At 44.8% G+C, this 21,198-nt stretch overlaps 1 protein-coding gene across 3 annotated transcripts in view; it reads right to left on the reverse strand.

Annotated features, from left to right (window-relative positions):
• The window catches only part of nrip1b (nuclear receptor interacting protein 1b), a 34,954-nt gene extending 25,378 nt beyond the window's left edge, over positions 1 to 9,576 (reverse strand). For 2 of the 3 annotated variants that reach the window (XM_035625234.2, XM_035625235.2), the window contains exon 1: positions 9,205 to 9,576. The gene's annotated coding sequence lies outside the window, so the exon portion shown is untranslated. Of the gene's footprint in view, positions 1 to 3,979; positions 4,062 to 9,204 lie in introns of all 3 variants that reach the window. The other variant, XM_035625236.2, reaches the window with a different exon arrangement.
• Between the last annotated feature and the right edge of the window lie 11,622 nt (positions 9,577 to 21,198).

The raw sequence follows: 21,198 nt of genomic DNA on the forward strand, positions 1-21,198 counted from the left end.
TTGGACATGTGACACAGAGGTTCACCTCTGATCACTGAAAATCACCACATTTCAAGTTCCTCTAATGAAGGTCGTCTCGCGTAGGCGAGCTACAGGTGTATCCAGGCTGCATGCCCAAATGTGCAATTTAGTCCAACGATTTTATTCAAGTTCTGTCTGCCACAAAATGAAAAAGACCTCAAGGTGTTTCTGACTTTGATTCCCACTGGGGCCATCCTTCAAACAAGTACTACACTAAAATTTCAGGATCTGCCAAATACAACCCATTTATACATAAGTAAAGTAAAAGAAAAGGAACGATTTTTAAACATGTGAAAATTACAGCTCATTTTGCTTTTTTTGTTTAATAGATACAAGGAAACATATGTTCAATGGGATCGTTCTTCTGCCTTTCCTAAGCCTCAGTTATCCATCAAGACAAATTGTGGCCTGTAGCAACTGAAGCTACTGTCTCGTGCAAAGCCTTACTGCCTCCAGCACATGATGAATTCATTTTAAAGCTGGTACATCTTTGCCCTGTGTTCTAATAACACAACAGTGAGATGAGATGCACAGCATTTGAGAATAAGTGACACTTGGCTCCATATAGAGTATACAGAAAGAGTATATTTCTGTGAAGATCCTGTGTGCAGCCTGCAAGTCTTTCTCATCAGACACAGTATTATATTCATAATACTGTACTGTATACTGTATTATTATTCATCAGGGAGTAGAGGAGTTTTAAAAGTCATCAGATTTAAGTTTCTTATTATTATAATCACAACCTCAGAATGCACAGTGTATGATATTTGGGATTATTTTTGGAGCCCGATCAATATATCGGTCGGCCAGTAATATCTGTCAATATGAGCCTTTCAAAGACATATCGGTATCGCTGTAAATATGTTTGCCAATATGCACCCATATGAAAAAGTTTATTCAAGCTGTGAAAAATATTCAACAAAATGATTTTCTTATTTACATTTAAGTTTATATAAAAGTGCAAGACTCACTGGCTTGTCCCTCTGATCAGACAACAACTATGTTTCCTGAATTGATAAAGAAAAAAATAATGAAACGATTACATTTTGAAACAGAAGCTCAGTTTACGGACAACAAAAATATATTAAATGATACTTGGTCATTGTCTCAGAAAATATTGTAACATTAAAAACTAATTTGCCAGTAACACCAGCCTGCAGAAATATAAACCGCACTTTTTGTCACAACACGCACTCGAAACTATTTATCATAAAAGGTTTCTAGTAACCTGGTTGAACCCGATGGAAACATGTGTGCCTCCGTCTGACTGTGTAGTTTTCCAAATATATTGACTTCAAAACACAATATTCTGAGAGTCAAAAAATGTGATTGACCGGCATGTACACCAAAACTGGCGTGGCTCGCATGTAGTAATGCAGTTTTTTTACAAAGTGGCCCAGGATCCTGATTTACCCAGCCATATGGTAAACATATCCTGGGGGCAGAAAATGTTAACGTTCTAGCATAAAAATACTCTGAAGCAAGAGACAGGAGCTTGCTCTAACGGGAGACAGTGAGCCTGCCTGGTTTTGCACAGCGGGGCAGCTGTAAGGAGTGAGTGAAGGCAACTGCAATAACACAAATCCTGGGAGCCAGCTCACTCTGGACATGAATCACTCTGGACATGAAACAACCTTTCCCTGACATATGCCGGTTATCACTGATTGAGAAATGAGGAGATGACTAAACCTGCTCAGTTCGTCACCGCAGTCAAACAGGGTGGAAACTTGTGGCCGGCAATTCCCAAATTCAGATAAGGGCAGGGATCACTGGAGCTGTGCTGCTCGCTCTGACATGACCTCGACCCTTTCTGACCTTGGAGGGAATGCCCAATTGAGTGACGGCCCCTGCAGCTGCATGCAGGCCCGTGGCGAGCGTCTCCACCCCCTCCTCCTCCCAGACATACAAGGTCGGGAGAGGGGATAGGGGGTGAGGCTGGGTGAAGGGTGTCACATGATTGGATCTCCTTCTGGAGAGTTACTTAAAAAGCCTCCTCAGCAATCAGGTCAAGGTTGTGCCCTACCCTTAATGCCTACGGAAAAGAGGGAAGTCTGTGTGAGTGTGAGTGTGCATGTGCATGTGCGAGCGTGTGTGTGTGGTGGGGGGGGCGACTGTACGTACTCCTCTACATGTTCAGCAGTCCTGAGTCCTTGATAACTTGAAAACACAAGCTATGATTGGAGAAGCTTTATTAATCTCTCTGCTTAGTGGACACTTTTAATTCAAAGTCACTTACACAATTATCACTCTTGCACATCTCTTTTCATTTCCACAGCTGGATATTTACTGAAGAAATCCAGGTTAATTGCCTTTGCTCAAGGGCAGAGGATGAGCAGAGTATGAGCCAGCAATCTTCTGGTCACCGGTCCATTTTCCCTAAGTAATAGGTCATATTGCTGCCTCAAGTCATCAGCCCAGTGCTCTCCATCTTCTCTCAAATGGCCTCTCTTCTACTGGGATTCTTTAACACAGTTATGAGAAAGCTGCACTTCTGAACCACAGTCTTTCAGTCTGTTTAGTCTGCTCTAGTGAGGATGGACTGAATAACGCCACCTCACTAATGGATTTAAGTGGGCTGGAGGTTCACAAAAGGACGGTATGTTTCAGAAAAATTCAAGAGACCACTTTCAGTGAAAGAGGGGAACGGATTTTGCAAAATGTCCTCGGCCCTTCCTTTGCTGTGTGGGAGGACATTCTTCCTTTTTTTTATTTAGAAATGTGCCACTTATTTAACCATGTTAAAAAGATATTTATTAAAAATGAGTCATTCATACATTCATTGACAAATGTATAAAAGAAGTACAATCTGAAATGTCAGAGCCATTACAGGGATGATCTTTATGCATCTAAAAAGACATTAATTAATCATCATTCATTTTGGACGAACAACAAATTGCCTAATGTGCAAACAACAAGGTATTTCTTTGGGGATTCACCGACATTCCTCTACTGGAAACCCAGGTAATGTGCAGCAGATCTATCTGAACTCACATAGCTTCAACTCTCCACGGCCACCTGCACACGTCTCTTGTTGCCCAGCAACAATTCAGCTCATCACCATCAAAAAGTAACACAATTACAGTTCAAGCCAAGAGAGGATTTGGGGTGTGCAGCACGTAACAGCATTCAGAAAGTTATTTCCAACTTCTATAAGATGTGGGCCTGAGTGAATGAGGAGGAAGGGAAACCCCAACTCTTCTTCCACACGTCCTGCAAAGCCATGCAGTGTGAAAGAGTGCAAGCGTTCATAGGGTTGCACAGAAAATTACCCAAATATTGACGGTAGAATAGTGTACGCTACACAAGTGTTGCTGAGTCGGGGGCACACAGGAGTGGCTCACAGGTACAAAGTTTAATGATGCCTGAATTCTCCCAAACTAAGGGACACAACCTCAAAGCATATACTGCATATGCATCCCCTGCTCCCTCTCCCCCCCCCCCCCCCCCCCCCCCCCCCGTCGTCCTGTGCAATATATCCATCATTCATTCATAAATTCTGAAAACTCCTCTTTAGTTAATTGCCAGGGAAAATTTAATTTCAAACGAAAGCTTTTAAAAGAGGAAGATATAATTAAGTTGTAGGGATTTCTCTGCCCCCTCCTTGTCGGGGGCGGGGGGGCGGCGACGACATGTGCTGTGAGCTGTGCAGCTCTGCACCACACTGCTCCGTGTCAGGGAAGTCATACACCCATGTTTAAAGCAGGATCGTTACGTAAATCCTCCCCCTCTGCACAGGCTTACTGCACCAGACGCTGTGTCCTTGCCTGGGCTGCTCAAGGTTCCCAAAAGGACAGGCTGCTAAGAAGTTGGGAAGGACGGGGCCCTGTGATAGCCTGCAAAGGGAGAGAGGGAGGAGGGAGGGGGAGAGAGCCACTGCCTGTGACAGCCTTGGACTTTGAATTCAGCGCCAGACAGGCTCATGCATCAATCCCTCAACTTACAAAGACAAGCCACTAACCTTGACGAGGCCAGGGACTCTTCAGGAATGAGTGGCATTTTCACTTAGCCCCAGCTTCTCCCCTGCACTCCTGCCACATAACCTGGTTAAAATAAGACACAGTTGAATAACAGCAGACCACAGTCTCTGGACGTAGTGACCTGCTGTTCTAGTCTTCAACCTTTAGGCTTCTTAGTCCACGCCAGGGACATATACAAGAAAACATTTGGAGGCAACACAAATAGCATTTAGTACACAAGGTGCAGTAGCCCTGTCTGATGCCTATCAGAGGCTGGTTTGTTTGAGTGAACCAAGTTCAGGTGAATCCATGTTTACTACGATCCTTGGGATCGTCACCTGTATTATCACGGACTTAATTTCAAGCATCCTCTGACTGTTGCAGCAAAACAATTCCAACGGTAGCGCCAAGCCTGCATGAGAGGCATCTGCTGTCTCTCCTCTGTATTCCTCTGAAAGAAAACTAGGCAGACGTTCTCGATCACATGTGCACACAGGCTAGGTAGGGCATCCTATCTATGAGCGTCTGTCCCTGCCCCCCTCACAGCCTGCCCACCCTGTCACACGCGTGACGTTGGCCTGCTTGTGGCAAGAGCCGAGACCTTCGCCTCGTCTGACTGCAGCATCCTGGCAGAACACTCACCACAATAGTGGAGCAACTGTCCTACTGCACCTCTGCAGCCCGGGGCAGCAGCTCTGCTACAGGAGCGAGAGTGGGAGAGAGGGAGCTAAGGAGGGAAGGAAAAGACCGAGGGAGGAGTCAGTTCCACTCCGCTCCTCTGCTGCGACCAGCCTGGCCAGGAGAGGAGTGAGCTCCTGTCATGTCACCCAGGAGGTCTGCTGCTCCACGCTACATCTCCTCAGTCTTTACTTACAGTAGAGATTATGTGTTGTGCAGGTAGCTCCATTACCACGGTGCAAAATAGCTTGATGCTGTTACCCTGCTCTGCTTCATTGATTGTCACAAATTAGGCTTCCACAGCTGTTGGATGATGCTTCACGTGGGTACTGATATTTCTCTTTCAGGCTCCTTCCCATTTGGTGAGCAGCTTTCAGTGAAGATATAAACTAATTCACAGCAATTGCAATCAACGGCGATCAATCGCTGGAGATAATTGAGGGGCCTGTCATTGCGCCACGGCCAAGGTGAAGGTGAAGCGTGAGGGCAGAGGGGTGGAGAGCTGGAGGTGAGGGTGAAGGGGGAGGAGAAGGAGGCGGAGGTGTGAGGGGATCCATTCAACAGATGAGTTCTGGCAAGTCTAGCTCTCGGGGGTTGCAGCGGAGGCCTTCATCTTTCTTCCTCCCTTTTCGTCATTCCAGCCCGCATTCAGGAGCGATGGCTTTAAAGGCGCAGTTAGCAGTTCCTGCCTTGTCATCAAAATGAGTCCCATTGACTTTGGCTGCCTTCTGTTCATGACGGAAGCACCAACAAGAGCTGGAGTGATTGCCTCTGAATGAGATAGTGCTGCTGTAACTGAGACCCCTAGCTAAGACCCAGCATACAGAAGGAATCATTTCAAACTGCCCACACGAGGGATCTTATTAAAGCAAAATCAACTCCAGGGGTTTTTGTGGTTTCAAACTGCGGGTTTTCTGATGGTAGAATATGAAGAGGAAATATACTAAAAACACATTCTGATTTCAATGTGGCTCTATGCATCTATCCGACTAATTCATGATTAGTCATGTCATCTTTTACATTCAATTTTGTTGTCACATTAATCTGTGCTGTGTTTACAGTAACATCACTAAAGCCTCGAAATGTTCTTCATCATCTCCATTTAAAGGCATTTTCTATTCCAGTGTTATGCAGTCGGGCCCTGTTGCAGTTACAGAAGTGATACAGTAGTCTGAGCGATACGTGTGATACATGTGTGTGTGTGTGTGTGTGAAATCCATTGACAGATAAGAGGTGGAGGAGGGGGAGGCACAGAGTGAAGATATTAAGGAGTGCTAACCTTCTCTTAATAGTCAGACGCTGAATACAGATTATTTCAATCACTTTGATTAAGTATAACATTCACCAGTCGTATACTGGGCTTTTGTCTTGTCACCGTTTCTGACAAACGCTTCAACCCCCGACTATGAAATTTACAGCACAATTGTTGCGGCGTAAATCTCCACAGCGGTAGCATTGAGTATTGTTATTAGTAGAAAGTGTCTACTGAGTAAACAAGCAGTAAAGAGAACAATAAAATGATTTGGCTTAATGTGTGCTCCACACAAATATTATAGAGCCCAAACAATTAGAGAAATGAGCTTGTGGCCAATAGGTCTCTGGTTTGATTCCTCAGTGGGCCGACAAAGTGCGGGCCTGTAAGTGGATGAGAAATGCACTTCTCTTCCTCAACATCTACTGTCAAAGTGCCCTTGAACAATGTTCAGTGGCCAACAACACAAGTGCTGGGCAGCTCCCAGGTCTATAATAAATCAAAACCTCTGCAGTAAATGCATGACACTTGTTCTGGTAGATTGCACATTAGTTTGTTGATTCGCCGGGTATCTCAGCAATCAAAAAGCAGGACGCCATCCTCAATTTCTGTCTGCCCGTTCGTGTCTCTTGTTCTTGTGACTGACAGATTTACAAACACTGGGCTTTGAGCTGGCACAGTGGTAGTAGTTAGAGAGGCTGTTAGCAGAGATAAGTGCCTGGGTATGTGCACCTCTGGCATCATCCTGTATAAAAAATATAGTATTATATCAAATTATTTAAAGGATAAAGGAAAGTCGCTGACTAGCAACAAGCAGTGTGATGCTGAAATTACTTGTTTTTCATATTATAACCCAAAACATCGTTTTTTAAAAACACATCTGCGAAAAAGGACATGCAAGAGCACAAGAGCACACCTGCATGAACAATGTCAGGCACACACCAACACCAAAACATGCCACTTTCATAAAGCAGCAGTGGTGTTTTGATGGCAGATAAGATTTGCTGTGATGAAAGGCAGCCAATGGATAAGAGCGAAAAGTGCAGAGTCCAGTCTTGTGACTGTTCGCCAGCCTCAACATAATTTGCATTTGGCCATTTGAATGTCCTCTGGTTCTGTTGCAGACTACTGCACATCACTCAACAGCAGCTCCCTGGACAAAAGCAGATGGCTCAGTCAAATCAAGCTACATCCAGTACGGAGAATTCTTTGAGTCGCAGCGCAGCTGGCCACTCAAACAAGAGTACGTTTGAGGTGCACCTTTAAAGTTGGACTATAAATGTGGAGGTTTTAGTTATCTATGGCAACAGAGGACAAGCTGAACTACCTTGAGCATCTCGTGTAAAATTCAGGTCAAATAATTAAGCAGCTTAAATGCTCAACAAAAGAAAGGCTAAAAGGCAGCCCCCCAGACACAGACAGCATTTAGAAGGCTTTTAAAAAGTTCAACTTTTCTCCACGTCACTTTTTGTTTTGGTCTAAGTTACGGTAGTTCTCTATGTTAACTGCCCTTTCAGAAGATGAACTGAAGATGCACCTTGCCCTCTTTCCTGTAACTAGCAGCAAACTTCAGCCCCTGACCTTTTGCCTCCACACTGATCCAAAGTCCAATGAAGCAATAGGACATTTCTGGAAAAGGAACAACTACACAGAGGCCGCTCAAAAAGCCTCTCTGGCAGTCACGGAAAAACAACTCTCAAAAAATATCTGACATGATGACACTGCAACCAACCAACTGCAACTTCAAGCAGCAGCAGTTTGGTCTACAGACTGAGCTGATGTCTTGCCAAAAGGGTTGAAGGGGCCAGCCAGTGGTATCTGACACGTTTATATTACTCAGGTTGTGGTTTTAGGTAACGAGGCAAAACAAACTGACCATTAATGGGGATCATTAACTGAGCCATGAATCCATACCATCGCTGTTTGCAGTGTAAAAGAAGCTCATATGTTACCTTGATGCTGATAATATTATAGACTTGTTGCAGCCACTCTTATCTGTCACATTTTAACCACCCTCCCAGTTCCCGTACACTGTATTTACTGTATTATGCTAAGTGCATTGTGCCATTGTCACTGCCCCCGCTTAATAATAATAATAATAATAATAATAATAATAATAATACATGAAATGTATATAGCGCTTTTCTAAATGCTCAAAGATGCTGATTGGTTAAGCAATTTCAATTAGAGAACATGACACTACGGGGAATATACAAATACATGTCAGGGAAATCTGAGACTATCTCAGACATTAATCCAATTAAGAATCAACTCCACACACACACACAAAAATTAAGAATGAAAAGCTCACAGTGAAGTATGCGTCTTGGCAGCTATGAAGGTTTCTCATTAAATATAGCCTAATGCATCCAGGACAAAGCTATATATTTTAACGCCTCTGCAACCCTACTCATGACTCAGGCTCAACATATAGCTGCAGCGAGGTCCTTCTCAGGGCCTTGAGGTTCTCTCAAACCCCTCACGAGCTCTTCGAAGGGGGGCAGGACTGGTCAGCAGTAATGCCTACTGGTGCAACTGTTAAGTGTCTCCCATCGGTGGTGCTGGCAGTTCTTCAAAGCCGTATGAGTCAACGTGATGAAGTAGCCTACATTAACTGTACTAGACGTCAGACTAACTCCTCTGACTCGGACGGCGCCACACTGTGTATTGTTTTCAAATGGGCCTGCGGGGTGACACCATCCATCCGGTGTCCATGTGATCGGCAGCAGGCGGACACAAGTGGTGCTGAAGAAGCATAAGACACACTTTAGAAACACATGAGCAGGACGGTTTGCATTCGGTCCGTGATGGTAAATGAACATTGGCAAATTAGACGGACACCGGGGGGCCCAATGCTACTGGTCATGATGTGTCCAGGGGACACAGACAGAGGCTGTTCTGACTGAACTGAACCAGGAACCTGTTAAAAACACACAAACACACACACACACACACACACACACACACACTTCTTCTTTATGCAGCGTTTTCAGGGCTATATCCATATGCGCCTCCGCTCGCGCACCCACACACGCGCGCACCCACCCAAACGCGCGCGCGCACACCCAAACACACACGCGCGCGCGCACACGCACATACACGCGATCCTCGACGAAAAAAAAACCCCCCACTGTTATCTGGTACAATCCTCGACACCGCGCCCCGCGAACAGCACCGCCGCGTCCCGTTCCCCGCGGCGGTGAGAATAATGTCCCAGGTGTGACAGTGTGTGTGTGTGTGTGTGTGTATAAGTGTGTGTGTGTGAGTGTGTGTGTGTGTGTGTCACGGAGCTCCTACCTGCTTCGTCCACCCCGCAGTCAGCCGGAGAGGCGCATCGTTGTCATTCGACAGCAGGACGAGCAAATCCAATGAAAAAACGCGTCGCGTCTAGTCTCGGCACTTCTGTCAGGAAACAGAAACGACGAGACGGGCTGGGGTTTTTTTTTTTTTTTTTAGGGGTGGTGGGGGGGGGGGGGGGGGGGGGGGGGGGGGGGTTGCGATTCAAAACGTTAGTCCGAAAAAAAGCAAAAAAGAACCCCACAGTGGACGCGTCGTATCTGATCGCGCGACGGCAGCGAGCGGGCTGACGCGCGGAGCCTGTGCGAATTGTTTATTGTCGGAGCGTCCTCGCTGTGGAGGAGTGAGCGGAGACAGCCACACTCCTCCCCCTCCTCCTCCCCCTCTCCCCCGCCTCCTCCCGCTCCCCCGCCCCCTCCCGCTCCCCCGCCCCCTCCCGCTCCTCCGCCTCCCGCCGCCGACACCACCCTTAAAGGAACACGCTCTCCGCCGCTGCTGCGCGCCACTGGCCCCACCAGTCCACACCGCGGAGCATGCGTCCACTTGGAAGGCCGTGCGCCGTCGTGTACTAATTTCGGGAACCGGCACGTTGTTGTGATGGCGTTCGCCTCACTTCTTTGTCGTCGTTCAACGCACTCGCCAGCGCAGTGCTGTCAGGTGAACGGCGGCAGGACTTAAAGGGACACTCTACCGATTTTTGTCACATTACAGTTGATGGGCAGTAGAGCTTCAGGCAGTGAAAACAAGTTGCGTGATGTCTTGTGTGACTCTAGCAGAGCTTTCCGAGGTCTGAAAAGAACCCCCCCCCCCGATGATGTCATCGGGGTCATCTCGGTTTGCGCCTGGGCAATTATAAAAAACAACCCAAATGACATGGGGCATTTACCAGGTAGGCAAGTACAATGTCAAAAGCTGTTAAGTTGCATCGCGGGAAACGTACGACCCGATGTTTTCCATAGTGAGAAGACGAAATCTTTTGCCTCAGCTACATGTACTTTGTGTGGAAGTGCAATAATACATTGCATTACTTTTTTAGCTGGGATCCCCTTATGTATGAAATGTAACCTTAATATGTATGTCAGATACTTGAGTGCAATAGAGGATAATCCCAAAGTCTCATTTAAACAAAAAAATAATAATTCTGGAATGAATGTTCTTCCCTGTCGATATACCAACACAAAACATAATGGTGACAACTAGAATTTACATTATTTATCACACCACGGTTAAAACGTTTGTACATCACCTCCACGTGTTTTGTTTAATAATGAACAATGAAACACCAATTACTGGGAGGACTGAAGGAAAAATCTGTGACAGGAGTTACAGAATAATTCTTTAACCTATCTCCCTTATACCAAAAGCAGGTTAATAAAATGGCCTTTCGGTAAAATGCAGAATTAAGTAAGACGTGCCCCCGACCAACCTTTTAGTCAAAGTCTAAACAAATCATTAGGCTTCTCCTTGGATGAGGTCCAAACTATGAGAGTTAAAAGAATATATCTGCCACAGTGGCACAGATTTACTACCTGCTCAGCACACAGAGAGCAAGTGGAGAAAATGAACAACATAAAGGTGCCCTTGAACACTGAGGCGGCTCCCAGGTGTGAACGTGTGTCACTAAAGTGTGGGTGTCATTCACAAACAGCACATGTACTCAATGAGACTTCTCTTCGTTTACTTACAATATCACTTCACATTTTGTTTTGTTTGCCTCACCGGAACGTTATGAAAAAATGGTTTTCACAGCAGACCAATTGCAGTGCAACTCTGAATCTAAGATTGTGCTCCAGTTGCTTCCAAATAACTCCCCCCCCCCCCACCCTACTCTTTCTTTCCTTGCATTTTGTGCTAATCTGTGCTATCAGGTCCACTGGCCAGCAGTCTGTCATCTCAACATGGCCTTGAACAAAATGTCTCTAAGACCTGGGGAACATCAGTGTTCTCATGAGTAAGAACACAACAACATAACTTCTGCCCATCCCTGTCTGTGTTTCCCTTTCAAATGCAGAATGGGGCAAAGTGTGTATAGAGCGAGTGTGTGTGTGGGTTATTATTTATTTTTTTTTGGGGGGGGGCTGGGGTCCTCCTCCCTCTGCTCTGCTATCACATCATGCTGTGTTATTGGCCACTTGTATTCCCTCGGTTGGATACTGTGCCTCCCTAACCTGCTGTAACCCCACCGTGGTGTTTAAACAGTAATTCAGTTCATTGCCAGTAGTATAAACAGAGGTGGCACTCAATGTGTCATTCAGGTAAATTGGATAGTTTTCTTTTACAAGGCTGTTGTTCACAGTAGATGTTACCTGCAATTTGCATTTTGAGTACACCAGCAGTTAAAAGTCTGATCAAAGTCCTCGCCAAAGTGCTATTCATAAAAAGTTGATGTCGCCGGGTTTATTGTTGTTGTTTGATTGTTCGAGGGCTGACATTATTTATATGTTCCGCCGTCAACATCAGCCTTAAGTCGGATGAGCAGCCTGGCCTAGTTATCTGGATGGTATCTCAACTTGTGACCTCTGAACTGGAGTGACCTCTCATCTTTGAACTTTGACCCCTGAATGCCACATGAATGGAGATACAATGTCCTCCCTTTCATTCCTTCCCCCAACCAGAACACGCTGAACTTTGCCCTTGGAGCCTTTCACAAAAAATGCAGTTCAGGAAACTTTGTCCTTTGACCTGAAGTATAGGGACATATTGTGGTTAAGAAAAAAAAATCTGGGCCCTTTTGGAGAACATTTTGTCATGATTATGTAAGCGATTTAACACGTTCTGCTGGGAACTGAGGAAAAGAAGCTTGATTACAGATGTTAACAGGCTGGTTGCAGTGTTGGGCTAATACAGCTGCAGCCAGGGACAAAAGCAGCGAGAAAGATGGAAAAAGTGTGGCGCATTATAAAAGGGGAGGTTAACAAGCGTTAAAAACATCATTAGTATACTGACCTTGATGTCTTACAAGACTGACTTTTTACTATCTTAACACAGTGTTGCATTAATCATGTAAAAAACGAGCCAGGTTGTGATTTTTCTAGCAGAATTTTAGCAAAATAATAAAATCGAGTGGAAATACGGGGGACATTTTTCAATTGTTTTCTTTTAACAACAGCGGGGGTGAAAGGCATTATTGAAAAATACAAAACAAACAAGTCATATCCTCGTGTAGAGTACCGTGTCTCTAATAACACATCTGCAGACTTAAGCTAATTAAAATATTGTTTTTGTGAAGCCACATTGAGAAACTAAAAGCACAAATACTTCAGCTGACAAACACATTTTTATTAGTGTATTACTGTAGATAATTTATCTGCGATTCACCTCTAGTGTCAGCATGAGTTCACTGACTGGTTACTGGGGCATTTTGCCATTCAAATCTTTGGATGGGATATGAAGATTTGAGTAGCCCCATCCAGGAATAAAGGTAACTGGCCGCAGCCCTCTTTGAAATGAGTTCTCCATACAATCACTCTCTTCTGTACAGAATATTTCTGGGTAAGGAAAAGAAAAAGGATAGATGAAAAACATATGATTGCGTGGGCAAAGGTCAGCTCGGCAGCGGTGTTCTCTTGGCTGAGCAGTGCAAACAACGGAGAGTTTAGATTCAGACGCCTGATTGTCTCCGAGGGAGGGAGCCGCAGTGTCAGGAGACATTAACCCCTCCACCTTTGACCTCCGCTCCCCAATTTTCAGCCACAGTGTCTCCCAAGGTTTGGAGTGAGGGAGGGCCCTCTTGGGGAGGAGGCAGGTGCGAGCTGCAGTGGGAGGGCCCACTGGAAGTCACACCATACTGTGACCTTTGAACTGGAATGAGTATGGGGTGGTTGTGACATTCCTCACGTATACAGCTGCAAGGAAAGTTCGATGACAAACCATATGACGCAGCAAAACCTGCCCACGGGGAGAACGCTGAGGCACATATATAAATAAACAAATCAAATGAAAGAATAAGAAGGTAAATCTACTGCAACTATTCATAACACAGCCTGTAATTTACATTGTATGAATCAGGTACTTGTAAAACAATAACTGGTTGCCACTGATGCTTAAGTGTAGGTACAGTGAATACCCACTTGTTACTCTCTTGTTCCCCATTGTCTCGTTTCCCCATTTAAGTATCATGTGCTGTATTGGTACCTGACTGGTACAACGACATTACTCTGTAATTGACGAGCTGTATTAAAAAGTGATACCAAATCTGCATTCACTTGTTAAAGCAATGTTTGGTCAGTGCATGGACTTGCTGACCATCGAACGTCACAAATCCAGCCTCAACACCTTATGATGGACGGATTATTCATTAACGGAGGAAACTGTCTTTATTGGTGCAACAAACTATGGACGGAGAAGAAAATCCATGACCTCTGTTCAAAATAAACAGACACAAGTGATTATGAGTGGATTATGGCAGACATGCTAAACAGTCATCTCAGCCGTCTCAGTAAATATTCCACTTTTGTCCTTGAAGTGTGTCAGCGAGATGAAACTGTGTCTGATAGACGAGAGAGATAATTCCAGTACAACGCTGCACTGCGCTGAGAGAAGAGATACATGAAAGTCACAGCTGCCACTGTTAGGAAAGGTGTGCCAAAGTACTGATGACCCCATTTCTCTCTTTTCACATTATTTTCTCATCCGACTGACAATGAGTACAAGTCTGTGAGTTATTTAAATTTACACTGCTGGGAAAATTCCAACATTATATCTGACTGGGATCATCATGCATGGGACGTTGAGAAATGTCTTTGGGGGTATTGACGCTCAGACAGTTGATACTATGGTCACTGTTCAGGTATGTCAGTGTTATTTAGCGCAGCAGCTCCGTGTTGAGTTTCTTCAGAGAGCCAGTGAGCTACTGAAAGGATCCACACTCAGCGCAGCGCCCTGCGAAGGGATATCATAATGTTTGCCTCACAATAGGGATGGTGTCTGCTTTCCCATTCAACAGTTTCGTTTGTCTGCTACTGGTGCAGAGAAAAATGGGCTTCATAAACACCTACGGTTTCAAAAAAAGAAAAAAAAAAAAAATCCAAGGCCATCCAGCCTGGAGCTGTTTTGTTAAGGTGTGAAACTGCAGAGCGGAGATGTTATTCAATAGCCTGCGAGACCTGAACTCACACGGCATGCTCAAGTTTAGAGGTGAAACTCCTGGCTCGCTCCAAAAAGGACAAGCTCATATATTTAAATCACTGTTCATTTCATCATTTTGCTCTACCCATCAAAGCCAATGTTCTGCCAGGGAATCAATTGTAAGGCGTCTGACAGCAGTGGGAATGTTTACATCTCCCTACGCCTGTCCTCATATCTAATGCTTAACCCATACTCACTCGCTCTGAAATAGAAAAAAATCAAGCGGAATTTTGAAGTTGTTTTTTGGATAACTGTCAAAGTATGGGAAAACAGGTCACCGCGTAAGCGTTGCTGCCTCTGTGTGAGAGCACAGCGTTCGTGTGTGAGAGACACACGGATAGAGAGAGAGAGAGAGAGAGAGAGTTCACGCGTGTGAATAGGATCGCAGGCAAGACTAGGCCGGCTCCTGTGTGGGTGAGTTGCTTCACGTCCCCCTGTAACATGCAATGGCCCTGCATCTTGTTGACCTAGTTGGTGCTCTTTGACTAATCCCTGACGATTCTGCGGGTGGTCTGGGTGGAGCTCTCCTCCAGTTTCCTCTGCATTTGAATATCAGATGGCAAAGGCGGGGCCATGTGAAAAAAAAACATGAACTGCCAAGGGATTTGACGGGAGCCTGCCAACATAACACGCAATGTTTTTTTAGTTCTCCCTGCAACCCCCCCCTCTCTCTCTTTCTCTCTCTCTCTCTCTCTCTCTCTCTCTCTCTCTCTCTCATGCTATCATGGGTCTTCTTCTTTCATCCACTTGTCAGACATAAGAGGCACTCATATTTTTTGCCCATATTGACCCACTAGTTCAAAGCGATACTCATATTTTCATTGTGTGTGTGTGTGTGTGTGTGTGTGTGTTGCTGTTGTTGCAGTCCTGATCATGTAGCCATCCGCAGCAGCTATCAGTGCTGGTCTCTCAGCTTACACATGTAACAAGAGTTCTTTCACTGACACTCAGCTGACATGCTGTCTTCTTGTATGAGGTTTTATAACTTATGTTCGGGTGATCCAATTACTCTTTCACCTTGTGGTTTATGACTCTTCTGACACACACGCTCACTCAAATGGTCCATTGGCAAACATAAGGAGTCACAGATATGCTGCTCATGCATATACCAGCATTTTTCGGTGAAACACCTTCGGAATGATGTCGGGCCGGGAGTGAAATTAAAAAAGGCTCACTTCGAAGGCGGTACCAAGCTTCTCCCATTTATTATAGAATTACAGATTTTTGGACGTATGATTGGCATAATTGTTGTGACAAATGTTGCAGCAGAGTAAAGACTGATCTGTGGTCAAAGCTGCTGTGTCAATACTGGTTTTACACTGGTTGAGCTGCTTTGTTTGACTGAGGCTTTACGGGGAGGACACAGCAGGGGTTGAGCTAAAGAGTCAAATATCAGTGACAGAGGCACCTTTACTGTCCCTGCTACACACACACACACACACACACACACGCACACACACACGCACACACACAGATGGTGGTGAGTGAGGACAGTGAAAATACAGCTCAGTGTCCCTGGGCCCTCGTCCTTCCTCCACCCATCCACCACCAGCCATTCCCACGGGGCCGTTAACATCCTATTGACCCTGCTCACTCATTATCAGATCAGCATGGAACACACTGGGGCACTTTAACCCACCCTGTATACACACCACACACACACACACACACACACACACACACACACACACACAGTGTGCTGCAGCCTGCAGATTACTCAGCTTGCAGACCAGTATTTTGGCCTGCTGCTTCGTAACAACCCTACCCTCAAACCCACAGTAGGCCACTGAGCCTGTCCTCCATCACTCCTCAGTGTTATTGTGTTTCAAGTGAGCGCTCCACCAGTAGCTCAACGCCCACTGGTACATCTCCTCCGCAGATGCTGGCGGGTCCCGTGGGATGGCAACCGCTCTTCCCAGCATCCCCCCACTGATTGTCACTAAATGTGTTGACATAAATGTACTGTGGCTACTAATGAGCTGCCAACCAACCACCACTGTCAGCCCCCTTAAGTCCAGTCAATATCAGGCAGAGGCTGATTTGAGCTCATTACACTAAGATGTCTTACAATAGATCAAAGCATAAAGCTCACTGTTTCATTCATTTGAAAGTCAGGAAAACGTCTTACAGACATTATAATGCTGCATGGACATGGGCAGTCTGTGACGACCCTCCTCGTGCTATTGAAATTCATGACAGGTGCGAGGTGGTGTGATACTCGTGTAGGCACAAAGCCTGCACGTCTAATGTTTATTGATAGCAAAGCCTACATAGGCTGTTATTATTTCAAGGCAGTATGGGAAGGCTTAAAATGTTTTCAATGTCTGCATGTGTGTGCGCGTGTGCCTCCCGTGTGCATGTGTACACGGCCTCAGTGTTTGTTTGTGTCACACAAAAAACAGATTAGTGAAAACACTGAGGTAAAATAAGCAGTCTGACCTTGCTCTGAAACTGAAAGGCAATCCTCTGAATGATCCGCGGGTCAGTAGCTTTGTCCTTCAGACAGTTAAAGTCTATCCTTCTCATCCCCTCCCTCCCCCTGCCTGTCTCCCTGTTTCCTCCTATGTCCCTCCCTCTCTCTCTCTTTGCCTTTCTTCTACAGTGGTTGTATTCACATTAAATCCCTCATTTTTCTGCACCTTAGGTACAACTTTATTCTCCCCCTTTTATTCTCCATCGCTGTAAAACTGTCTGCCTTAATGTGGCACACACACAGGCACGCTCACGCACAAATCATTTTCAGAACTCCTGATATGCATGTCAGCGTTTCATGTTGGGTCTTTGAACACGGGCTGTTTGTGTTATTTCAAGACGTGATTGTTCCTCGTGACAAGTAGCGATGGCACTGATGTGTCTGATCTGCCGCTGAGCCTCAAAGGCAGACGAGCAAGACGCAAATGCAGCAGCAGATACAACCAGCCATATTAAAGGCTTCCCCATGCAGAACTCTTTGAGCTGTGAAATGTTTCACGCTGTAGGAGTGTCACCAACATGGGTTGCCAGGTGAGCGCTGGCAATCCCCCAACCCCCCACCTCGACCCCATCCCTACATGTGAAGGATGCCTCAAGAATTGCTGCATTCACTGGAAATTTCAAGTGTGTCCGCAAGTTCCAGATGTCAGTTATGCAATAACTACAGCAAAAAGTGTGGCGTGTTGTTCAACTCAGAAAGTGTGTGTTTGTACACATATATACGTGCTAATGTCAGTTCATACGAATTTATGTTTAATATGAAAGGCATTTCGCCAGGGTTGCCCCTTGTCTGCTATTATGTTTGTGATCATTATTTTTAGGATTTTAATGGTGCAGCCGTAGTGCAGAGAGTGTCCGGTTAGGGAAGCTGAGAATTATTTCCCTGCTTTTTGCGGACGATTTGGTTCTGTTGGCATCATTTGACCGTGACCTCCAGTGTGCACTGGGGTAGTTTGCAGCCGAATGCGAAGTGACTGGTATGAGGATCAGGACCTCCATATCAGAGGCCAAGGTTCTTTGCCGGGTAGTTACCGAAATAACGAGATCACGAATACAATTGGCCAAAATAAACTTTCTCTGTAGAGTGACTGGGCTCAGCCTTAGAGGTAACGTGAGGATTTTAGACATTCATAGGGGGCTCGGATTAGAACCGCTGCTCCTTTGCGTCGAAAGGGGTCAGTTGAGGTGGTTCGGGCATCTTATCAGGATACCACCTGGGTGCCTTCCTTGGGAGGTTTACTGGGCACGTCCAACTGGGAGGAGACCTAAAGGTAGACCCAGAACTCGCTGGAGGGACAAAATATCCTATCTGGCCTTGGGGAGAGGGATGTCTGGAACACCCTGCTTAGCAGCTGCCTCCGTGGCCCCATCCACGATAAGCAGAAGAAAATGGATGGATGGATGGATGAAAGGCATTTCTTGAATGTTGTTGGGTTCAATTGCATTTTATGTTTGCTGTTAATGTTATTCAAACAACTGTGGTACATACTTTTTAGAGTGTTTAACTATGTTTGGATGTGTGTGTGTGTGTGTGTGTGTTTGTTCACTACCAGACCTATACAAGTCAAGAATCAATTGTATGAACAGATTTGTTCTTAACTGGAACATACTTGCAAGTCAAGAGAATCTGCGTTCTGAATTTTCTCGTGCGTACGAACAACTTCATGAGTGGTCCAGACCTGTCGTTCAAGTCATGAACCGATATATGCCTTTATATTTATTATACTTTATATTAAAATGTTTACACTCCAAAAGCTGTCTCTGGATTTTTATGCAGGTCGTTTTAATTGTCTGCTGGCTGCAGACTACAAGATATTTTTGGTCTGTTAAGATGGACATAAAGAATAACATGAAAAAAAAAAATCAAACATGCTAATCTTTCTTTTAGGACTGTGAGGTGTCCCAGATGCAGTGTTGTTTGTTTTCTATTCTGACACGCTACACAAGATAAAATGACCGACTGTAGTGCCCAATGAACTTTGGTCATTACCGAAGGCTACATCTTCTGTATCGGGCTATAATCAGGCTGATATCATGTATTCTGACCCCGACATTACATCACCTACTGCAGGCTGATATTCTCTTGTTTCTTGTCTCAGTGACTTCCAGCCCTGTGCCCTCTATCATAGAATATTTTCTAGCATCTACCCTCCTTGTGTCTGTACAGTACCTCTCCTATGAGCGCAACAGGCAGCCTCGATCATGCTAATGATCAAACCTTGAACACACACCTCCAGGTGGTATATTTGTCAGCCCGAGAGGGGTGATTCACAATTTAAGTTTGTGCAGTTGAGAGAGTTAGCTGAATCTGACCTGAAACCATTAAAAAATTCAGATGGACAGGCTGTGGAACTGAAAGAAAGATTATAAACCAATCAACTGCATCAATATCTCTCCCCCTCCCACCTCACTGAGATGCTGAACAACTAGATGGGGACCAAACCCATGGGTTATACAGAAAAGAAGATTTAGCTTGGTGTGTAGGGTTAACCAGGGTGAACAAATCATTGAGAGGTTAATCTCCAGATCATGAAGCAACTTTAGCATACCTTACTCCAGCTTATCTCTGCAATGTGAGAGAACCTGCCAGCGGTGGACAGATTGACGGATCTCACTGCCACCCAGTATTATGTACTTTTCACTGTGTTCAGGTAATCTGTCAATATGACACGTTTTCAGTGATATACTGATGACCATCAACTGTATAAGTATGAGAAGTTGCTTATAATTGTCCCTTTGTTTACTGCTTATGGACAGTGCACATTAATAAAACATAGTGTGGCAGATTAGTTCAAAAAATCCATTTGCACTTTACACAAAAAATAATAAATGACTTACAGGTTATCATTTGTAGAGCATTGTTGTTTATTATAAAACACCACATGTTGTATTAACAAAGCTTGTGTAGCATGAAAACATATTTCTACCAATTTGGAACTGACACCGATGACTTTATCGCAGATTAATTTAGTGACAGCCTGCCTCTTGTCCCTGGCTGGCAATGATAAAAATGAAATGAAATGAAAATTTAAGCCAAGCACAGGAGGCAATGCTTCAAATATGGATTTTGCTGCAAATATGCTACATATTTTAAAACATGAACACTTCACATACATATTAAACCCACCAGCACAAAAGATCTATACAATCACCACAGTGTCAAGTTGGCCAGCCTTATTTAGTGTCAACAATTCAGTGTGAAATATGATCATAATCTGTTCCTGATTCATGGCACTGAATAATGGCTAGAAAAGTGGTGACCCCATGAAGTTGACCTTTGACCCTGTTTGATATAAAATGTCCTTACTTCACCATTTTATCATTCAAGACATTTGTGTGAAATTGTGTCATAGGTAGCATATGACCAAAAACATGTTCATAAAACACCACCAAAATCTAATAAGTTACTATTGATTCCAAGTGGATGTTTGTGCCAGACTTAATGAAATTCCCTCCTGGAGTTCTTGTGATATGACGATTGAGATGGACAAGAGGTCAAAGTGACCTTGATGTTTGACCTTTGACCACCAAAATCTATTCAGTTCATTCTTAAGTCTGACGTCCATCCATTAGGTGCAAATTTGAAGAAATTCCCAGCAGGTGTTCCTGAGATAACGGGTTCAGGAGAATGACGCGGACATCCTGGAAACATGAAGTAAAGTAACATAAACTGGCAGTCACCAGGATGGAGGCATAGAACCTGACACAGAACGGCAGGTAAGTGCTACAGCATGAAGCATCTCTTAAGTAGGAAATAATATTCAATAGAAAAACAAGGCAGCAACAAACAGCTGTGTGTGCTGTTACGTTAAAAAAGGCTATCGTGAGAACATTGCCCCCCCCGACCCCCGCCCCCAAACCCCAACCCTCTCCTTGCCAACCCCCACCACCTCTACCACTGCCATCGAATGACGGATCGATGGAGGAGTGACAGCACTGAGGAAATAGAGAGAGATTCAGGATTTACATCGTCCTCTGACACGCTCATATAAACGTCCCCCTCAATGATAGAGAGACTACACGCTGACAAGGACACCAGTCCTTGTTTAGCTGCTTACAAGTTAAAAGATTTCCTATCTCTTCACCCTTTTTGTCTCTATCTCTCTTTCTTTTGGCAGATATCATTGCAAAGCATATAACCTTTGTGAATTATTTAGTTTATTGACCTCTGCAGGGATTTAATATGAAGGTCGTTTCGTGCTGGCATATCCAGTGCCGGCGGGGTCCTCAGGTGACACGGCCAAGGTCGCCCGTCTCCCTCCAGTAATAATATATTTGTCACACGCAGTGTGTTAGCCCCAAACACAGTGCTACTGCCTTCCACTTGATTAGTGCAACCAATAAGGACTGCCAAAGATAATAAAGTAGACATTGGCTTGAGGAGATGTGTCAAAT

The sequence above is a fragment of the Scophthalmus maximus genome, chromosome 2 (assembly GCF_022379125.1).
Source record: "Scophthalmus maximus strain ysfricsl-2021 chromosome 2, ASM2237912v1, whole genome shotgun sequence".
Taxonomy (NCBI): Eukaryota; Metazoa; Chordata; class Actinopteri; order Pleuronectiformes; family Scophthalmidae; genus Scophthalmus; species Scophthalmus maximus.